Source organism: Balaenoptera acutorostrata, chromosome 10 (genome assembly GCF_949987535.1).
Source record: "Balaenoptera acutorostrata chromosome 10, mBalAcu1.1, whole genome shotgun sequence".
NCBI lineage: Eukaryota > Metazoa > Chordata > Mammalia > Artiodactyla > Balaenopteridae > Balaenoptera > Balaenoptera acutorostrata.
This window is the reverse complement of record NC_080073.1, coordinates 2670272-2676922: the sequence shown is the minus strand read 5'-3', so window position 1 is coordinate 2676922 and position 6651 is coordinate 2670272. Positions and strand designations below refer to the sequence as shown.

The following is a 6651-nucleotide window of genomic DNA, read 5'->3' as shown; positions in this document are numbered from 1 at the left end:
GGCCTACAGGCCCATCACACCAGACCCTGGGTGTGAGTGGAAGGTGCCTGCCTGGGCCTTGGTGGCTGGTCCACATTCACATCGTGGAGGCCTCAGTGCCACCGACCGCCTAGAACAGTCTAGGAAAGGAACAGTCTAGGAAACTTGTCTTGCTTGTGCAACAAAATGAACCGCGCGTTTTATCAGACTTAGAAAAAATGTCAAAGTGCTTAGGAGTTCCTTATTTTCCTATTCACAGCTCAGTCGTCGGCTGACAGTACGTAGTAGGAAGGTCTGTTTTGCCGAATTCCTGCTTTGTGAAATTTGTACATCAGAGCGGCCCAGGCGGCTGTGCGGAGGCGCGAGTCGCACCACGGCGGCAGGAGCGGGCGCGGAGCGCGGGGCGTGGGGCGCGGGGCCGGTAGGCGGCGCCCTCCCTCCGCCGCCGCCCGCTCCTCCCGCCCGCTCCTCCCGCGCCGGCCGCCTGGTTCCGGCTCCCGCTCCCCTAGCGCCTCAGCCGGCACTTTACAAACTCCTCGCCCGCCGGCGGCGGCCGCAGCTCCACGCACTGTCCGGCCCGGCGCGTCCGCGGGGCCGCGAGCGGCGCGGAGGCGCCGGGGGCGGGCGCGGGCGGAGGCGGGAGCAGGGCGCCAAGGCGGGGCCGCGTCGGCCCCGCGTGCCGCGCCCCCCGGGCCGAGCCCCGCGCCGCGCCGCGCGGAGCCGCCGTCACCGCCGCGCAGCCATGGCCGCGCCGCCGCCGCCCCGCCGCCCGCGCGCCTGAGGCGGGGACCATGGCGAGCGCCGCCGAGCCCCCCGGCCAGGCGGCCGAGTACCTGCAGGAGCTGACCCGGATCGTCGCGGCGCAGCAGGAGCTGCTGGCGCGGCGGCGGCGGCGCATCGAGGAGCTGGAGCGCCAAGTGGCGCGGCTGAGCCGCGAGAACGCCGGCCTGCTGGAGCGGCACCGGCGGCACCTGGCCGCGTGCGCCCGCCGCCTCGACCCCAGCCCCGGCCCGCAGCCGCTTGGCGCCATCCTGGAGCTCGGAGGCCGCCGCGACAAGTAAGTGGGGACCGGGGGCGGCGAGCGTGTCGGGGGTGCGCGAACTTCTTGGGGGGCCCCGCTCCCCTCGGGGCCGGGCGTGGAGGGTGTCGGCCGCGGGGGGGGGGGGTCCGGGGTATCTCCGGCGGGGTCGCGGCCCGACCTGGGGCTCGGGCTCGGCGGGACCGAGCTCCCAGGGAAAGGGGCTCCGGGGCGCTGCCCGGCGCTCCCGCCCGCCCGGCTCTCCGCGGCCGGCGGGCTCGGGACTCGGGCTCCAGCGACCCAGGAGCTCGGGAGCTTGAATGCGGGGTCGGCCTCGCCACAGGGGGCCGTCCGGGAGCAGCTGCGGGGCTCTGAGTGGCGGGACCGGAACTCCTGACTCGGAGACTCTAGACCTGGAGGGCAGGGGGCGCGTCAGGCGCAGATCCCGCCCTCGAGCGGGCCTGGGTCACTTGCGGGTCGCACCCCTCCGGAAGGGGCTCTGTGCTGCCTCCAGCCCGGGACGCGCCGAGCCCTCCTCCCTCTGGACGCCTCCGTCTCTTCCTTCGCCGCTCCGGGTTAATACCCCTCCCGCCTCGCCCCAGGATTACCCGGGGTTATGTCGGAGCGAGGATTAAGCGGGGGACGGGATGGGGCGGGACTGCCCGGCCGCGCTGGACACAGCGTCCTGGCCGCGCGTTTGCCTCCTGTAGGGTCCGAAGTCGCGTGGGCTGCCCGGCTCCGCAGAAGTCCCGGCGCCCATCTCGGAGAGGCGGAGGGGAGAGAGAGAGAGAGTGTGTGTGTGTGAGTGTGTGTGTGTGTGTGTGTGTGTGTGAGCGTGTGTGAGTGTGTGTGTGTGTGTGTTGGGGGGGTGGAGTGGTGAGGAGAAACCGTGTGTGTGTGTGTGTGCCTGAGTGTGTGTGTGAGTGTGTGTGTGGGGGGGGTGGAGTGGTGAGGAGAAACCGTGTTTGTGTGAGTGTGTGTGTGTGCCTGAGTGTGTGTGTGTGTGTGTGAGTGTGTGTGTTGCGGGGGTGGAGTGGTGAGGAGAAACCGTGTGTGTGTGTGTGTGTGTGTGTGTGTGTGTGTGTGTGCGTGTGTGTGTGTTGGGAGGGTAGACTGGTGGTGGTCCGCAGCTTCAGGACAGGTTTCGGGGAGGCTGGGGGTGGGCAGAAGTGATGGGGGAGGAGTTAACCCTGACTCCAAAATCCTGCGGGGGAGGGGCTCCTGATTCCCAGGACTCCAGGTGTGGTTATCTGGTCCTCTGGTCACCGGAGACCCCGTGTCCCCCCTGCCCCAGGCTGGGCTGTGCAGGCTGTGTGTGCAGGGCTGCCGCCCTGCTTCCTGCATGGTTCTGGGCGGTGCTCCTGGGCTCTGGGGGGCCCTGGAAGAGGAGCGTAGGGTGGGGTCAGGGCGTGGGTGAGCCTGGTGGCCCCGTGGTGGCAGGCCAGTGGCACACTTCAGCACTCTGTGTATGCTGGAAGGGAGGCGGGAGGCATGGAATCGCTCCGAGCTGGCGGCACTGAGAGAAGGAACAGACCCCCACTGCCTCTGTAGCTCTGCCCCCGGCTCTCTGGTGTCTCCAAGACCCCCTTTGTCACTCGGTCTCTTCTTCAGTCACCTGGTGCTAGTTGCAGGGCCTGAGTGAGCCCTCACCCCCCAGGCAAGGACTTAAGGAAGAGCCAGGGGCCCAGTGAAGTCGTCAGTCGCTCGGGGAGGCAGCGCACCGGGGCTGGGACACGCGCCCCGCTTTCCTAGGGAACGGGGGCACACGCTGTCGCCAGGTGCCTCACAGCACCGTCCTGGGGGTGGATTCCTTCTTTCCCTTCGAAGTCGCCTCTGGTGACCAGTTGGGGTGGGAAGATGCCGAGAGGTCTGCCTGGGGACTCCCCCAGTGCTGGTCTGGGTGGCAGCCTTGGAGGGAGCTCGGGGTGCTGAGGCAGGACTTGTGAGTCCCCAGCTCTGTCAGCCTGGCTTCAGAGCCTATGATGGTATCCCTTTCCAGATAAACGGTGGCAACACGGGCCTTGGCCCACGTTCTAGGTGGAGGGGAGCGTCTCAAACTTGAACGTGCACACAGGTGCCTGGGGATCGTGCTGAAACGCAGATTCTGATCAGTGGGTCTGGGGCGGGCTGGAGGGCCTGTGTTTCTAACAAGCTCCTGGAAGTGGGGTTGCTGCGGCTTTGGGGCCACACGCGAGGAGTGGGGAGTGGGGCTGGGAGGCTCCAGTGTATTGCACAGAACTGGGGGTCCCCTCAAGACAGCACTCCAGGCCCACTTTCCCCCATCCGCGTCTTTGCCCAGTCTTTGGGCGGGGAGGGTGCTGGAGCCCCCCGCCTTCCACAGGGCCCCTGCATGGGGCTGGTGGCTCACATCCGTGGGTTTCCGGCCCCTGCAGTGTGAGGGGAGTGAGCTGGATTTGGGGGGCCCCTGCCCACCCATGGAGAAAATGATTTATGCCTAAGGAGCATGGGGTAACCAACCCCCTGAGAGCAACCAGCTTTTATTAAGCACCTACTGTATGCGGAACCATTAGTGGTGTGCTGGAGACCCAAAAGGGAGAGTGGGGAAGCCAGGCAGGGAATACACAGCCCCGCACGGGGAAGGGGACGTGGGCAGGTGGACGGGCCCCAGGGCCGGCTCTGCACTGGCCCTGGGGGCTGTGGGACAAGTCACCTCTCTTAGCCTCGGGGCGTCTAATGCACGTAAATGGGGATGAGCATAGCTGTCTCCCATGCTCTTTCTGAGGACTAAGTGAAGATAAAGGGCGTGGAGGAAACAGTACACAGTAGGTGCTTAATGCACATTCTTGCCTTGTCAGGCAGGTTCTCATTTTGGGGTGGGGGCCAACTGAGCACAGGTAGGAGGCGAGTGCACTTCCTGAGAAGCTGGGTGAGACCTCTGGGGGCCCAGCGTCCACGCAGAGGATGTGGAGTTGGGGGCGTGACAGCCTGGAGGAGACGGCCCAGAGGCTGGGCTGGGGCACCGGTTGGCCCCCTGCAGTCGAGACTAGAACCTCTGTGTGTGGGCGTCCCGAGGCGACAGACAGTTGGAGCCGGAGCCGGCACCATTGGGATTACTTCCTGCTGGGGGACTCCGCTCCACTTTCCCCAGTGCTGGTGCGCCCACCATCTCCCAGGCCCCCCCCGCCTGCAGACAGGGGCCCATGTGGGTGAGGGTCTGGCGAGCATGCAGGCTAGGCCAGGCCTGGCTTCCCCTTTCCTAAACAGCCTCCTGCTGCTCCAGCTTGAGTCAGGAGCCCCTGGCCCCCTGGCCACTGGGCAGGGTGCCCCTGCATGCCCAGCAGGTACAGTGGCCTGCTGGGGGATGTACAGATAGATGCCATGGGACAGGCTCGCATTGGGACTGCAGCAGTCTCTGTACCACCTCCCCCAGGCAGTCCTCAGGAGGGTTCCTGGGTGTGGGGGAAACCCTTAAGCCCAGAGACCTTTAAACCCTTTCTCAGGAAGTCCTCTTTCGACCACAGCTGAAGGATGTCATCATGAGTTTCTCAGCTCTGGGGATAACAGAGTTATAACAAGGAAAGAAATAGGATGCCTTTGGTTACGCTGGGTATTTAACTATTTTTTTTCTGACATCAGAATTCACATCCAGTGTTTAGTTAGCTACATTCTAATGATGTTTCTAGAACTGCCCCCTCCCATCCCTCTAGAGATTCGGGCACACAGTAGGTGCTCAGTAGATATTGTTGAGTGGATGAAGGCACAGGGGATTGATTAGGGTCCCTGTGTTTTCCATTAGAAAGTCAGTTTGGGCTTTAGCAGATACAGCTGGTACCAGTGAGCACCCAGAGCCAGATGCACAAGAGGCAGGTGCGTGCGTTCCGGCTCCATCCACGAGGGCGCCCTGTGTGCCCGGCACTGCTCCAGGTCTTTGCATTTACCAGCTCATTTCGTGGTCCCAGCCCTCCCACAAGGCAGGAACGGTTGCCTCTCCCATTTTACGGATGTGGAGACTGAATGTCAGAGAGGTCCTACGACCGGCTCCGGCCCTCTCACCTGGCCAGTGGTGGAGCCGGGACTGGGGCTCGGGTGTCTGGTCCCAGGCCCCCTGCTCTCACCCGTCTCCCACCTGCCCTTCGTGCTGCCCTGTGATCAGACCTCCCGGGACCCTGCAGGACTCCCAGCCTCCACTGCTGGAGGAAGCCCAGCACGAGTGGTCCCTGTCCTGCCTCGTGGGCCCTTGTCACCGAGGCCGGGTCCTCGGCATCACCTGAGGTTGCCGTGCGGGGGGGACCAGGATGGAAAGAGGGGCTCGCTCCCAGCCTCTGCTCCTCCAGGGTTCCCCGGCAGAAGTAAACATTGGCCCGAAGAGGTTGGAGAGGCCTGTGGAGCTGCCTCCCTCGTGCTCTCGTCCCCTCCAGCCCTTGAGTGCTGTCACATCACTGGAGAGGACGTTTTTCTGAAGCTCCGAGCTGGTGACTCACTCTGGGGGAGGTTTCCAGTGGCATTCAGTCTCTGTTGACTTTCCAAACAAGCGCTCCTCTGGTCTGTGCTGACATTAACCATGACGGGGGTGCGTCAGCTGGCGGGGAAGCTCGAGGGTGGCCAGGGAGGAGGGTGTGGCCGGAGTAGGGACGCGAGCTGCTGTACTGGGGTGGGTCCTGGCCAGGAGCCTCTGAAATTGCGTTCATCTTCAGAGCAGCCGCGGAGCCCCAGGCCTGGGCCACGGGGTCTGAGGTCCCGGCCGCTTCTGTTCCATTTCCTCTTCCCCTTGGAGCAGAGAGCGGGGGGCCAAGAGAGGCTGAGCGGGCTTCTCTGATCTGCGCGTCGGAGGGGGTGGCAGAGGGAGATACTGCGTTCACGTTCTCGTTCAATGATTCTCTTGTTCTCCCAGTTGAGATAGAGCCGAGTAGCCAGTGCTGGGGAGGACGTCCCCCGGCTGGCAACAGGCTGCAACGTGTTGGCGGGGCCTGGTCCCTGTTGGACGAAATGTGTTCAAGTCCAAGGGGGCGGGGCGAGCCGTTCTTTCTCCAGCAGATGGTAGAGTCCGCAGAAGGACAAGGAGATGCTTCTCTGAAGCTCTCTCCCAGCCGTCTGACAACCTAGGCAAATGATTCCTTTACAACCTGGAGAATAAATCGTGAGATGCGTCTTTATCTAGCTCAGGTTGAGAGAGATGGGGCAGCGCGGTGTGTGAAGTGGAGACCTGCTCTGGTTTTCGCCTCCGCTGTCCGGGTTCGGGCCTCCACGCCTGCAGAGACCTCAGGGCTGTGCCCTGTGAGCATCTGGACTCCGGGATGAAGAGGCCCGGGTTTGGGAGTTTGGGGGCATCAGCATTTTTGGTCATCTGGATGGCTGTTTGTCATCTGTTTTGTCGATGACTTTATTTTGACAGCTGATCTCATTTTTTTGTTCTTTGCTTTCTGTTTCTGTAAGAAAGAGCCACGCTTTGCCCAACTTGGGGAAGGCACTGTTCTGAGCTTGTCAGGGTGTCATCCGTGTAATTGCCGCAGAGCAGCAGAAAAAACAAACCGGCCGGCCGGGCGTTGGGCAGGAACTGGGAGGAGGGGCATAAACTGACCTCACTGAAATGGAGCTGCAGCTACAGACGAGGCCGTGAGGCAGCCCGAGGCCGTGCCCGTGGCCTGGAAGTTCAGTGGGCCTCCAATTTACCACCCCCTACCCCATGTAGACGC

General features: G+C 63.7%; 1 protein-coding gene across 1 annotated transcript in view; it reads left to right on the top strand.

Moving 5' to 3' along the window:
• Nucleotides 1-843: 843 nt before the first annotated feature.
• Nucleotides 844-6651, top strand: part of IQSEC1 (IQ motif and Sec7 domain ArfGEF 1) — a 329670-nt gene continuing 323862 nt past the window's right edge. Inside the window, exon 1 of the mRNA XM_057554670.1 lies at nt 844-1036. The gene's annotated coding sequence lies outside the window, so the exon portion shown is untranslated. The remainder of the gene's footprint in view (nt 1037-6651) is intronic.